General features: G+C 38.3%; 1 non-coding gene across 1 annotated transcript; it reads left to right on the top strand.

Annotated features, from left to right (window-relative positions):
- The first annotated feature begins 15,401 nt into the window (after positions 1-15,401).
- LOC112793472 (small nucleolar RNA R71) lies at positions 15,402-15,509 on the top strand. Its single transcript, XR_003198161.1, has one exon. It is a non-coding gene; the product is annotated as a small nucleolar RNA R71 (small nucleolar RNA).
- The last annotated feature ends 376 nt before the right edge of the window (positions 15,510-15,885 follow it).

Raw genomic sequence — 15,885 nt, forward strand, 5'->3', positions numbered from 1 at the left:
GTCAAAACAAGTAAGTTTCTATTCACTTTCCAAAAGTTCAAGATGCAAAAATAAGTGATTCGCATATACATGTAGAGCACATAATCAAGGAGTAGGAGTATATAAAGTAAAGATGCTATAATTAAAGAAAAAATTGAGAGTACTTACAATTAAAGAAGCAAAATCCAAGATCAAACTTGCTATAAAATGCTACAATTAAAACCCTAATTAAAAATCCTAAGAGAGCATTCTACTATCTACACTACTCCTACTCCTACTATTATTGAAAAAAATGTAAAATGTGGCCCTCTAAGCTAATGCCTTCATATGTGTTGATATCCCTTTCATATAGCACTTCAATTAAGCCTTCAAGCCTTCCAAAATGGGCCAAAAGCCCTCAGAAATCACGCAGCACATGTTTCATTAATGAAATCATGTGTTGGGTCCTGTGCATACGCACAGATGTGTGCATACGCACACTTGGCTGAATGTTCTTCTGTGCGTACGCACAGGTAGTTGTGCATACGCACACATGCTAATTCTTTTTGTGCGCATGCACGCTTGCTTGTGCGTATGCACACTTGTCTATGTGTGCTTTTCTTTGTTTTCTTCAAGTGTTCTCCCTTGTACATGCTTTCTTCCACTTTTGGCTATTCATTCTTGCCTCTATGACCTGAAATTACTCAACAAACATGTCATGGCACCAAATGGAATAAAAGTCGAATTAAATTGCTCATTTCAAGCATAAAATTGCATATTTTCATATTTAAGTCCAATTTAGGGGCAAAACATAAAAGTATCTATTTTGGTGCCTAAGTATGAGTTTATGTGATGAAATCCATCCAAATCAAGCTAAAATATATCAGAAAATATGGAATCATCAATTTCCCCACACTTAAATAATAGCATGTTCTCATGCTAAACTAACAAGGAAAATAATCAAAAGGGTAATCAACTTATTAAATGCAACTATCTATATGTATGCGAGTATGTACATATATATATATATATATATATATATATTCTCATGGCAGTATAGGTATGGCAAACAAGAACACCCAAAGGCACCACCTATGCTTCAAACAAGAACATATGCAATATGGTAAATGCAAGAGCAAGAAAGTAAATATGAAGTTAGTCCGCACGCATATGCAGGTTAGTTATGAAGTTAGATGTGGCGGTAGTCCGCACACATATGCAGTTGTAGAAATGTAAATATGGAAACACGAAAATGAAGAACTGAATATGAAAGTTTTATTAAATGATTGGAAAAGAAAGAAGAGGGAAGAAGAGCTGGAGAGCTTACAAGGGAACTCTCAGAGCTTCTCTCACTAACTTCTCTCTATGTGTTTGTAAAATGAAAATGGTGCCTTACAATGAGAATGAGGCCTCCTTTTATAGTTGAGAAATTTACTGTTTCTATAGTACAGGTTATGTTAACCGGAACTATTGGTACAGTACAAGTTGGTACAACTTTGGGCTTTTACAAATTTTGAGCTTGAGATCTATTCTTCTCCTAGATTGATTCCAAAGCAATCGTTTTCATTTTGATTGTAATCACTTGATGATTCTGCTGACAAAGTAGGATCTTCTTTATGTTTTTTGTCTTCTTCGATCATCTGCATGATTTGTTGAAGGTGTCTTGCTAAGGTCTCTTTTGATTGGGCTCCTGCAAGGGATGCTGCAATTTGGACTTTCTGGTTGAGGAATACTGATTCTTCATGGTCGAATGGTTTGGTGAACTTGGGGTGCTCTTTGAACCAATTTCAAACTTTATCTGGATGGGCCATGGCAGCATCGAACTGAGACCACCATTTTACATAGGCATTCCTTTGAAGCATAGGTGGTGCCTTTGGGTGTTCTTGTTTGCCATACCTGTACTGCCATGAGAATACCCAAGCCAGGGAGAATACAGAGAAAAATTGAAGATCTGCAGGAGTGCTTGTTTCCTGTTGGTCAAATTTCTTGGTGAAAATTCTGAACCCCTCCTCGGCAGGTGGGGGCAAGATCTCTGGTAGAGGTCCAAAGTAGTCCGACCATTGGGAGAACCAATTTGGGAATAAGTAATTGGTATTTTCCTTGAAATAAATGAGCCAAAAATGTCTGTTCTGATTATTTTGTAACCAAATACTCTTGTCCAGGTATCCATATAATCCCAATAAGAATATCCTATCGGGTCAAAAAGATGAGAAAATTTTTTAGTATTGTTTGGATTTTTACCAAATTGAGTAGGGGTGAGTACTTTTAGGATTTGAATGGTTGAATGAGTTATGTTGGTGGCATCTTTAGGGTCTTTGTAGTGTTTTATTGAGACTGAATATGAATCCACTAGTATGAATTCATAAAACTGTCTGGTTTTGTTCAAGGCTGTTGGTCTAAAATGGAATCCTGGTGGAAAGACTTTAGGGATAACTTTAAAAGGTGATTTCTCCCAAAACTCGGATTCCATTAGGAGGACAGATGAGAACTTGTTTTTTGAAATGTATGTGGATGGTTGTTTTGATTAGTGTTGATGGGCTGGGTTTGGATTGGTGGTGTTGCTTGGGCAATTGTTTTTCCTTTTGGATCATTGCAAATGGTTTTTTGAGTTGCCATTTGTGAGATAATTTTGGTAAGGTCTATTTCATCTTCATCTGAGCTGTTACATATGTCAGCCCAGGATTTTTTATGGAGCTTTGAAAGGCCTGCGTCTTGTAATGCCATAAAAATTTGGATTGGGAAGGCATAATCTGCCTTTATTTGTTTGGCTGTTTGACTACTTGGGGGTTGAGTAGATGACTCAACTACATTTTTTGTGATCTGAGTAGATGACTCAGTGGGATCTTGGGTTATGGGGGAAGGTTGTTGGGTAGATGACCCAGTTGGGTACTTGACCCAGATCTCTTAGTTGGCCCAGGTAGGGCTAGACGAATACCTCTGCCTCTTACCGAGGCTAATGTTGCCTTTTTAGGCATATTTTCCTTGATTATCTCCCTGCAAATATTCATGTGTAAGAAAGTCAGGGAGAGAGTTTGAGTTACCCTTGATATGCTCAATGTCGAAATCAAAGACATTTAAAATTGCTTGCCATTTGGAAAAAATTTGTTTTGATGCAAGATTTTTGACATCATTTTGTAACACATCTTTAGCCGATTTGCAATAAACTCGAACTAAAAATTTTTGATTGAGTAAGTCAGATTAAAATTTTGTGATGCATAAAACAATAGCTAAAATTTCTTTTTTGATTGTGGAATATTTTTGTTGAGTACTATTCCAGTGTTTGGATGTAAATGCAATGATACATTCTTTATCATGCAATTTTTGTTTTAGAATACCACCATATCCTAAATCTGATGCATCATTTTCTACTATTTTGAATGCATGAGGAATAGGTAGGTATAGACAAGGAAGATTGTGGATTTTGGTTTTAAGAAATATGATAATATCAGAATGTTTGTCTGTCCAAGGTGGAGGATTTTTCTTAAGCCTATCATGGAGGGGCTTAATGAGATTGTTAAGATTCGGGATGAAATCTGAAACATAATTGAGACATCCTAGGAACCTCTGGAGCTGAGGTTTATCAAGGATATAATTTGGAAACTTTTCTGCAAACAAAATTGATCTTTCAATAGGAGTTATTGTTCCTTGGAAAATTATGTGACCAAGAAAGCGGATTTTTGTCTGAAAAAGAATAATTTTTGATTTAGAAATAGCAAGTCCGTTTTTCTGGATGATGTACATAAAAGTTTTAAGATGTTTGAAATGTTCATCCAGAGTCTGGGAAAAAATTAAGACATCATCAATATAAACGATTGCAAAGTTTGAGAATGGGTTGAAAATATCGTTCATGATTTTCTGAAATTCGGAAGGGGCATTTTTCAGACTAAAAGGCATTACATTCCATTCATACTGCCCAAATGAAACTGTAAATGCTGTCTTATATCGGTCTGATTCAGTGATTTGGATTTGCCAAAAACCAGACTTCATATCAAATTTTGAAAAAATGTTTGCTGAGTTTAACCTATTAAGCAAATCCTTTTTGTTTGGGATGGGGTAACGAATCCACTGTAAAGCTTGATTCAAAGGTTTGTAATTGATGACAAGCCTGGGAGTTCCTATTTCTATCTCAGCTTGTTTATTAACATAAAAAGCATAGCAAGACCAAGGACTCTTGCTAGGACGGATTAACCCTTTATCCAAAAGATCTTTAATTTCTTTTTGACAATGCTGTAAAAGCTGCTCATTCATTTGAATGTGGCGGGCTTTCGTAGGGATTTTTGATTCTTTGAAATCCTTTTCATAGGGAAGATCAATAATATGTTCTTTTCTATTCCAGAAGGCATGAGGCAAATCAGAACAAATAGACCTTTCAATTTGATTTGAAAGATTTTTTATTTTTTCTTGAATCTTTGGTTGAGTAAGCTGTGATTCAAGGGTTTTGAAAGAGATTTCTTCTTTTAAAAAACAAATCTGTTTGGTTTTGGATTCAATTAGGTTTAGAGATCTTTGTTTTGGCGAGTCTAAGAACTCAAAGAAAGTTACCTGTCCACCCACAAAAGAGGTAAGTCCAGGAAAATCTGCCAGATATGGAAACAAAAGATTTATGAAAGGTGTCCCCAAAACTACATCATTTTTTATATTTTTTGCTATAATGAAATCGGTGGGAATTCTGATATTTTCCTTTTCAATAAAGACATTGGTTATTTTAAAATTGATACTTAGCCTTTCGCCCGTTATTGAGCTAAGGTGTTCAATAGTCTTTTCGAAATATTTTGTGGGGATTAAACCTTCCTTAATACAGTTTGGATCTGCACCTGAGTCAAAGAGTGCTATGGTGTCAAAAACAAAATCTTTAATGACAATTCGGACATTAACGCGATACTTCATGAAAGAGAACAGATTTATTATTCTCAAAATTTCTTTTCCCTCATTGTCGTTAGAAATCTTATTTTCTTGTTCCTTAGAGCACTCAGTTTGGTTTAAAAGAGAACCAAGTTCCTCATCACCAGATTCTTCCTCTTGTATTAATTGCGAGAGAATGAGATGATGATCGTCTTAATTTCTTTTGATTTCTTGGATTTCTCTCTTAAGATTGTTAACCTCAGTTTGGAGGTCCTGAATGGTTATGGGACGAATAACTTATTTTTCTAATTTTTTGAAAATAGGTTTGACATCATACTTATTGCTAAGGACCAAATTTTTGGGTTTTTTCTCCTTTTGTAAAGATCTTTTTAGTTTCAAAAGGAAGTCTTTCTTTTGCTCTGGATTGTCAATAGCCTCTATAGCATCAAATAAGAGTTCTTGGTCTTTGGATAAAACATTAATTTGCTTGATATCTGAATCTGAGGATGACTCAACATCATCAACTTGGATGTTGTTGATATTATCATCTGAAGATTCTAGTCCAGAGTTATCATCTGAACTATCGATCATAAGATTATTAATCTGTTCCTCAATCTGAGGATCAAGGTTCAGATTATTAATCTTTCCTTTTAACCGACAATATTTGCTAACATGTCCTGGTTTTTTACAAATTTTGAGCTTGAGATCTATTCTTCTCCTAGATTGATTCCAAAGCAATCATCTTCATTTTGATTGTAATCACTTGATGATTCTGCTGACGAAGTAGGATATTCTTTGTGTTTTTTGTCTTCTTCGATCATCTGCATGATTTGTTGAAGGTGTCTTGCTAAAGTCTCTTTTGATTGGGCTCCTGTAAGGGCTGCTGCAATTTGGGCTTTCTGGTTGAGGAATACTGATTCTTCATGGTCAAATGGTTTGGTGAACTTGGGGTGCTCTTTGAACCAATTTCGAACTTTATCTGGATGGGCCATGGCGGCATCGAACTGAGACCACCATTTTACATAGGCATTCCTTTGAAGCATAGGTGGTGCCTTTGGGTGTTCTTGTTTGCCATACCTGTACTGCCATGAGAATATATACATACATTCAAATTTCCAAGCAAGTGTGTAGACATATAGGGCTAAGCAAAGAAATAATTCAATGTAACTAAAATTTAGAGAATTGATTCAACTCATCAACATGAAGCAACTTGCAAGAATTCATGATTAGAAGTATGGAAACATAGAATTGAGTAATTGAACCCTCACTAGGTGTGTAGACACTCTCATCACTCGGTGTCTAAGGGTTAGTTCACTCAAGTCTCCTCTAATCATGCTTTCAAGGATTTGCTTTTCATCTAACAATCAACAACATGTGATGCATGAATGCAATTATCATGAGGACTTATTAGGGTTGTAATAGGGTTAGAGTCAAGGTGGGATAGATATGGCCAAGTCGACTAAATCGAATTGAATCCTTGATTAGTTTAAGTATCCCACTCAACCTATATCATTCAAATTACAAAGTATGCAACCTAACTTCCCATTCCCTTTTTATACACATTCATGCATCTTTTTCATCCAAATCTACATATGCATTTCTTATTCATTTTTTTCTTTTTCTTTGGGATGAATTTTGTCCCATCTTATTATTGTTTTTCATTTCATTTTTTTCATGACAAATGCATATGGATAAAGCAAATTGATACATGAATGTGCATCCATTTTCCAAATTTTCAATGAATACCTAAAATAATTTTTTTTCTCTACCAAAGCTTTCCAAAATTCTCCTACACTTAAACGAAACACACATCTTGACCTAAGCTAATCAAGGATACAAATCAAGGTAAATCATGATTTTTCGCTTAAGGTTGTGATGTGGTGATATTAAAAATAACGGGGTAAATAAGGCTCAAAAGGGGTTAACAACGGTAGATGCAAGGGTAGGTCCATACGGGTGAGTGAGTTTAATTCAAAAATAGCCTCAATCATGCTCAATGCATTCAAACATCAACTATTGGAAATAAAGAATCAAGCAAGACCAAGATTACAATCATAGAAGGAGCATAGCACACAATGAACAAAATTACTGGTTAAAATGTGTAACCACTTAATATAGATAAAAAACTTATAAGGTAATTTGTTCTATCTCTCTTCTATATTCCATAAAAATCATGCAAGCAAGTTTAAAAACAATTTTCCAAATCAATTCAATAGAATGCGCTAAAAACAAAATTCTTGAAAATCTTTGTTGTTTTTCACCAAAATTATTTCCTATATGTATATATGTTGTGATAGATGCAAAATTTTTCAAAATTCCTAGTTTCTTTCCTAATTCTTAACAACCAAAAATTAACATGAACAATTAGGATCAAAATTGAACTAGGTGCTTTACAATTCACAACATCCAATCACAACTTCTATCTATAAAATATATACCATGCAAAAGATGCAAAATGCAATAGATATAAACTATGAATAGTCTAAGATATATGTACTAGAAGAGAATGCAATGCAACAATAAAAAACACTCCAAATATCTACAAGAAACATAATAAAAGAAAACAAAAACAAAGTGCAAAGTATTCGAAAAAGAAAATTTACGCCCCAAAAATGACGAATCCTTCCCCACACTTAAGCATTGCACGGGCCTCCGTGCACAAACACAATCTGGGGAGAATATCTCTACGTTCTTCCAGCTTCAGCTGGTGGTTGCAGGGGCTTAGATTGCATGGAAATTTCCAAGTTCAACGCATGCTCGACATCTCCATCCTCAATGTCCCATCCTCAAAAACAATGAATAAGGTATAACTAGAATCATAGGGCAAGTGGCACAAAAAAGGTAAAGGAAGGAGCAAATATATTGTTTGTTTGGAGCAAAAAGAAAACAAACAAGCATTTAACTGAGGATGTTTGCATAGTGGTGTGGTATGATGAAAATGAGCAGTGTGTATTCCAATTATGCGTGCGGATAGAATACACACAACGGCCGGTTAAAATGGCATCCACACAATCAAAAAGTAAGCATAAGTTCCTCAATTTAATGGCCTAAGATACAAGCAATAGATGATCATCAATTAAGAAGAAGCAAACTTAGGCAACTACTATAAGAGTGAATTGAGTTTAGGAATTATTGGATATTGAAGTTGTGCAAGTGAAAGAGCTAAAATAGCACAACAAACAATAACCAATGCAATGATGAAGAGAAACTACCTATTCATTCTTAAGAATAAGGCAATAATCACATGGGAAGGTGCTTGCTACAAAAAGTGACCAGTCTTGATAAGAATAAAGTCAAGTCAACTCAAACAAATGCAAAGCATTAACAAGGAGCAAATACCTTGTGATGTGATTATATTGACTTAAAAACCAGGATGAACAAGCAATTCCACTCAATTTACTAAATTCAATATGTACTTGTTAAAAATTGCACCAAATAAGAGACAAAAAGTCAATTTCTAAATCAATTTGGTGCTAGTAACTCAAGACAATGAACAAGTACATTATTGAAATTGCAATCCCAAAATAACATCATAATCATTCAAAAGTGCACAATTCTTAATTAGAATGCCAAACAAGGATATAGTCTAACACATATGGTCACGATAACACATGCATTAAACAAAAAGTTAATTCAGGCATTATGTCAAACACATGGAGTACAGTGCACATATTCAACAAATTCAAGTCAAAATTCAAGCATCAACAACCCACAAATAAAAAATTGAACACTTGCAACTTAACAATAACTAATTAAGTAAAACTTTAGCTAGATTACCAAAGTTAAATAAAGCAAATAGAAATTAAGCAAGCAACTAAACATAACAAAGAAGATCAAAATAAGAAAATTGAAAAGTTAGAGGATAGAAAAGAAAAAGATAGGTAATAGTGGCACTTGTGCTAGCCACTACGAGGCTCACGGCGACGGAGCTTCGCCGGAGAAGAGAAGAAAGAAAGAAGAAAAAGAAAGAAGGAAGAAGAAATAAAAGAAATAGAGAGAGAGAGAGAGAGAGAGAGAGAGAGAGAGAGAGAGAGGGAGGTAGTGGTGGTGGCAGCTGTTCCGGTGGGGGCAGGGCCGCCGGAAGAAGGGGGCTGGGTTGGGGTAGGTGAGCAACAGCAGCAAGGAGAAGAGAGAGGAAGACTACTGGCTGAACAGGGCATCCTTTCTTATTAACGCCCAGAATGCGACCTGTGCATATGCACCAGAACAAAAAATTTGGGGTGTTCACACGCACAGGACGTGCGAGCGCTGCTGGCAGAGGGGGCGTCAAGATGTGTGCGTGCGCACGCACAGAACACTCTTTTTTTTTGAAAGCAAGTAAAATGACCATGTGTGCGTACGCATAGTGATGGGTGCACATGCATAGAATGAAAATGCGGTGGGGTGCGCGTGCATAGAGGGTGCGAGCGCTGTGAACAGAATGCGTGCAGGTAGGTGTGCATACGCACACTTGTTTGCACACACACAGATGGGGAAAAATAGGGGAAGGGTGCGTACGCACAAAGCTGTGCACATGCACAGAACTCTGTTTCTGCAACATTTTTAATGCCTTTAAGGTACCAACCATGATATCAATCAAAGGTTTTCAATCCCAAAACATATCATTCATCAAAAACAGATGATCAAACATAAAATTCAACTAAATTAACCCTAGAATCAAATCAAACTAAGCTAATCAAAGAGGAAAAATTCAACAAACAAAAACTTACAAGAAAGAAGGGTTGAAAGGATATTACAATGGTAGGGGTGTCTCCCACCTAGCACTTTGGTTTTAAGTCCTCAAGTTGGACTTTGGTTGGAGCTCACATCAAGGAGGCTTGTGCTTCCATCCATCTTTGAGTTGCCAACTATGCTTGCTCTTCAAAAATCCTCTGGGATCCCAAACGAAGTACATTAAGCTCTCAAGCAACCTCAAGGAAGAAATTGGGATCCAAAATTGTTGGTTATAGAGATGTATGCCCGAATCCCACACTTTGATTTCTCTATCATCCTCTTGTTGACTTTCACTTGTACCCTTGGATGAACAACCTCCTAAACCACCTTTGAGGCACCCAACTAACTCCTTTGGCGACCAACACCCATTTCTTCATTGTTGAACACCCCAAGAAGGATCTTAAGTTGACGATCCATTTCTAAGAGAGCAAAGTGGTGCGGGCTGGTGCGCGAAATTGTGAACTATACTTTTTCACAACTCTCATAATCCCCGGTAATGGCTCCAAGAACTTGGTGGCTCAATACCATGGCATTACACAACTTCGCACAACTAACCAGCAAGTGCACTGGGTCGTCCAAGTAATAAACCTTACGCGAGTAAGGGTCGATCCCACGGAGATTGTTAGTATTGAAGCAAGCTATGGTCATCTTGTAAATCTTAGTCAGGCAAACTCAAATGGTAATGGTGATAAACGAAAATCAATAAGATAAAGATAGAGATACTTATGTAATTCATTGGTAGGAACTTCAGATAAGCGCATGAAGATGCCTTCCCTTCCATCTCTCTGCTTTCCTACTGTCTTCATCCAATCCTTCTTACTCCTTTCCATGGCAAGCTCGTGTAGGGTTTCACTGTTGTCAGCAGCTACCTCCCATCCTCGCAGTGAAAGCTAATGCACACACTCTGTCACAGTGCTGCCAATCACCGGTGTGGTTCCCTCCCCTACTGGAATAGAATCCAGTGATTCTTTTGCGTCTGTCACTAACGCCCAGTAAGTTACAGGTTTGAAGCACGTCACAATCATTCAGTCATTGAATCCTACTCAGAATACCACAGACAAGGTTAGACCTTCCGGATTCTCTTGAATGCTGCCATCAATTCTTGCCTATACCACGAAGATTCTGACTTCACGGAATGGCTGGCTCGTTTGTCAGGCGAGCACTCGGTTGTCAGGCGATCAACCATGCATCGTGCAATCAGGAATCCAAGAGATATTCACCAAGCCTCAAATGCTTGTAGAACAAGAGTGGTTGTCAGTCACTTTGTTCATGAGTGAGAATAGTGATGGGCGTCAATCATCACCTTCATCAAGTTGAAGAACAAGTGATATCTTGGAACAAGAACAAGAGGAATTGAATGGAAGAACAATAGTAATTGCATTAATACTCGAGGTACAGCAGAGCTCCACACCTTAATCTATGGTGTGTAGAAGCTCCACCGTTGAAAATACATAAGCATAAGGTCTAGGCATGGCCGAATGGCCAGCCTCCCAGTGATCTAGAGATCTAAAGTGATCAAAAGATATATAGATCCAAAGACCTAAAGATCCAAAGACCTCTAATACAATAGTCAAAGGTCCTACTTATAGAAAACTAGTAACCTAAGGTGTACAGAAATGAGTAAATGACATAAAAATCCACTTCCGGGCCCACTTGGTGTGTGCTTAGGCTGAGCAATGAAGCATTTTTCGTGCAGAGACTCTTCTTGGAGTTAAACGCCAGCTTTAGTGCCAGTTTGGGCGTTTAACTCCCATTTGGGTGCCAGTTCCAGCGTTTAACGCTGGGATTTCCTGAGGTGACTTTGAACGCCGGTTTGGGCCATCAAATCTTGGGCAAAGTATGGACTATCATATATTGCTGGAAAGCCCAGGATGTCTACTTTCCAAAGCCGTTGAGAGCGCGCCAATTGGGCTTCTGTAGCTCCAGAAAATCCACTTCGAGTGCAGGGAGGTCAGAATCCAACAGCATCTGCAGTCCTTTTTGGTCTCAGAATCAGATTTTTGCTCAGGTCCCTCAATTTCAGCCAGAAAATACCTGAAATCACAGAAAAACACACAAACTCATAGTAAAGTCCAGAAAAGTGAATTTTAACTAAAAACTAATAAAAATATAATAAAAACTAACTAAAAGATACTAAAAACATACTAAAAACAATGCCAAAAAGTGTATAAATTATCCGCTCATCACAACACCAAACTTAAATTGTTGCTTGTCCTCAAGCAACTGAAAATCAAATAAGATAAAAAGAAGAGAATATACTATAGACTCCAAATTATCAATGAAACTTAGCTCCAAATTAGATGAGCGGGACTAGTAGCTTTTTGCCTCCGAACAGTTTTGGCATCTCACTTTATCCTTTGAAATTCAGAATGATTGGCTTCTTTAGGAACTCAGAATCCAGATAGTGTTATTGATTCTCTTAGTTAAGTATGATGATTCTTGAACACAGCTACTTATTGAGTCTTGGCCGTGGCCCAAAGCACTCTGTTTTCCAGTATTACCACCGGATACATACATGCCACAGACACATAATTGGGTGAACCTTTTCAGATTGTGACTCAGCTTTGCTAAAGTCCCCAATTAGAGGTGTCCAGGGTTCTTAAGCACACTCTTTTTGCCTTGGATCACAACTTTATTTTTTTTCTTTTTCTTTTTCTTTTTCTTTCTCTCCTTTTTTTTTCGTTTTTCTCTCTCTCTCTTTTTTTTTTGTATTCACTGCTTTTTCTTGCTTCAAGAATCATTTTTATGATTTTTCAGATCCTCAGTAACATGTTTCCTTTTTCATCATTCTTTCAAGAGCCAACAATTTTAACATTCATGAACAACAAATTCAAAAGATATATGCACTGTTCAAGCATACATTCAGAAAACAAAAAGTGTTGTCACCACATCAAACTAATTAAGCTAGTTTTAAAGATGAATTTGAAATCCTGTACTTCTTGTTCTTTTGTGATAAAAACAGTTTTCTTTTAAGAAAGGTGATGGATTCATAGGACATTCATAACTTTAAGGCATTGATACTAAGACACTAATGATCATAAGACACAAACATGGACAAACATAAGCATAAAATTCGAAAAACAGAAGAATAAAGAACAAGGAAATCAAAGAACGGGTCCACCTTAGTGATAGCGGCTCTTTCTTCCTCTTGAAGGTCCTATGGAGTGCTTGAGCTCCTCAATGTCTCTTCCTTGTCTTTGTTGCTCCTCCCTCATGATTCTTTGATCTTCTCTTAATCTCACTGAAAGGATGATGGAGTGTTCTTGATGCTCCACCCTTAGTTGTCCCATGTTGGAACGCAATTCTCCTAGGGAGGTGTTTAGTTGCTCCCAATAGTCTTGTGGAGGAAAGTGCATCCCTTGAGGTATCTCAGGGATCTCATGATGAGGGGGGTCTCTTGTTTGCTCCATCTTTTTTTTCTTAGTGATGGGCTTGACGTCATGCCTTCTCAGTTGAACCGGCTTTGGATGCCATAAATGGTTATGGAAAAGCAAAAAGCAATGCTTTTACCACACCAAACTTAAAAGGTTTGCTCGTCCTCGAGCAAAAGTAGAAAGAAGAGAGTAGAAGTAGAAGGAATGAGGAAGAAGGGAATGGCTTTGTGTTCGGCCAAAGAGAAGGGGAGAAGTGGTGTTTAGGTTGTGTGAAGATGAAGGGGTGAAGAAGGGTTTATATATGGGTGTTGAGGTGATTGGTGAATGGGTGAAGAAGAGAGAGGGTGGTGGGGTTGGTGGGGATCCTGTGGGGTCCACAGATCCTTAGGTGTCAAGGAAAAGTCATCCCTGCACCAAATGGCACTCAAAAACACGTTTTGAGCTAATTCTGGCGTTAAACGCCGGGCTGGTGCCCCTTTCTGGCGTTTAACGCCAGGTTCTTGCCCCTTCCTGGCGTTTAACGCCAGTCTGGTGCCCTTTTCTGGCGTTAAACGCCCAGAATGGTGCCAGACTGGGCATTAAACGCCCAACTGCTAGCCTCACTGGCGTTTAAACGCCAGTGAGTTCTTCCTCCAGGGTGTGCTGTTTTTCTTCCTATTTTTCATTCTGTTTTTGCTTTTTTCATGGATTTTGTGACTTCTTATGATCATCAACCTACAAAAAAGATAAAATAACAAAGAAAATAGTTAACTATAAAACATTGGGTTGCCTCCCAACAAGCGCTTCTTTAATGTCATTAGCTTGACAGAGGACTCTCATGGAGCCTCACAAAAGATCAGAGCAATGTTGGGACCTCCCAACACCAAACTTAGAGTTTGAATGTGGGGGTTCAACACCAAACTTAGAGTTTGGTTGTGGCCTCCCATCACCAAACTTAGAGTTTGACTGTGGGGGCTCTGTTTGACTCTGAGTTGAGAGAAGCTCTTCAAGCTTCCTTTCCATGATGACAGAGGGATATCCTTGGGTCTTAAACACCAAGGATTCTTCATTCACTTGAATGATCAACTCTCCTCTATCAACATCAATCACAGCCTTTGCTGTGGCTAGGAAGGGTCTGCCAAGGATGATGGATTCATCCATGCACTTCCCAGTCTCTAGGACTATGAAATCAGTAGGGATGTAATGGTCTTCAACTTTTACCAGAACATCCTCTACAAGTCCATAGGCTTGTCTTCTTGAGTTGTCTGCCATCTCTAGTGAGATTTTTGCAGCTTGCACCTCAAAGATCCCTAATTTCTCCATTACAGAGAGGGGCATGAGGTTTACGCTCGATCCTAAGTCACACAAGGCCTTCTTGAAGGTCATGGTGCCTATGGTACAAGGTATAGAAAACTTCCCAGGGTCCTGCCTCTTTTGAGGCAATTGCTGCCTAGACAAGTTATCCAGTTCTTTGGTGAGCAAAGGGGGTTCATCCTCCCAAGTCTCATTTCCAAATAACTTGTCATTTAGCTTCATGATTGCTCCAAGGTATTTAGCAACTTGCTCTTCAGTGACATACTCATCCTCTTCAGAAGAAGAATACTCATCAGAGCTCATGAATGGCAGAAGTAAGTCCAATGGAATCTCTATGGTCTCATCTTGAGCCTCAGATTCCCAAGGTTCCTCATTGGGGAACTCATTGGAGGTCAGTGGACGCCCAGTGAGGCCTTCCTCAGTGGCGTTCACTGCCTCTTCTTCCTCCCAGAATTCGGCCATGTTAATGGCTTTGCACTCTCCTTTTGGATTTTCTTCTGTATTGCTTGGAAGAGTACTTGGAGGGAGTTCAGTAATTTTCTTGCTCAGCTGACCCACTTGTCCTTCCAGATTTCTGATGGAGGACCTAGTTTCAGTCATAAAACTTTGAGTGGTTTTGATCAGATCAGAGACCATAGTTGCTAAGTCAGAGGTATTCTGCTTAGAACTCTCTGTCTGTTGCTGAGAAGATGATGGAAAAGGCTTGCTATTGCTAAACCTGTTCCTTCCACCATTATTATTGTTGAAACCTTGTTGGGGTCTCTGTTGATCCTTCCATGAAAGATTTGGATGATTCCTCCATGAAGGATTGTAGGCGTTTCCATAGGGTTCTCCCATGTAATTCACCTCTTCTATTGAAGGGTTCTCAGGATCATAAGCTTCTTCCTCAGATGAAGCTTCCTTAGTACTGCTTGGTGCATTTTGCATCCCAGACAGACTTTGAGAAATCATATTGACTTGTTGAGTCAATATTTTATTCTGAGCCAATATGGCATTCAGAGTGTCAATCTCAAGAACTCCTTTCTTCTGACTAGTCCCATTGTTCACAGGATTTCTTTCAGAAGTGTACATGAATTGGTTATTTGCAACCATTTCAATCAGTTCTTGAGCTTCAGTAGGCGTCTTCTTCAGATGAAGAGATCCTCCAGAAGAGCTATCCAAGGACATCTTGGACAGTTCAGAGAGACCATCATAGAAAATACCTATGATGCTCCATTCAGAAAGCATATCAGTGGGACACTTTCTGATCAATTGTTTGTATCTTTCCCAAGCTTCATAGAGGGATTCTCCTTCCTTCTGTCTGAAGGTTTGGACTTCCACTCTAAGCTTACTCAATTTTTGAGGTGGAAAGAACTTTGCCAAGAAGGCATTGACTAGCTTTTCCCAAGAGTCCAGGCTTTCTTTAGGTTGAGAGTCCAACCATGTTCTAGCTCTGTCTCTTACAGCAAAAGGGAATAGCATCAGTCTGTAGACCTCAGGGTCAACCCCATTAGTCTTGACTGTGTCACAGATTTGCAAGAATTCAGCTAAGAACTGATGAGGATCTTCCAATGGAAGTCCATGGAACTTGCAATTCTGTTGCATTAGAGAAACTAATTGAGGCTTAAGCTCAAAGTTGTTTGCTCCAATGGCAGGGATAGAGATGCTTCTCCCATAGAAATCGGGAGTAGGTGCAGTAAAGTCACCCAGCACCTTCCTTGCATTG

Source organism: Arachis hypogaea, chromosome 3, assembly GCF_003086295.3.
Source record: "Arachis hypogaea cultivar Tifrunner chromosome 3, arahy.Tifrunner.gnm2.J5K5, whole genome shotgun sequence".
NCBI lineage: Eukaryota > Viridiplantae > Streptophyta > Magnoliopsida > Fabales > Fabaceae > Arachis > Arachis hypogaea.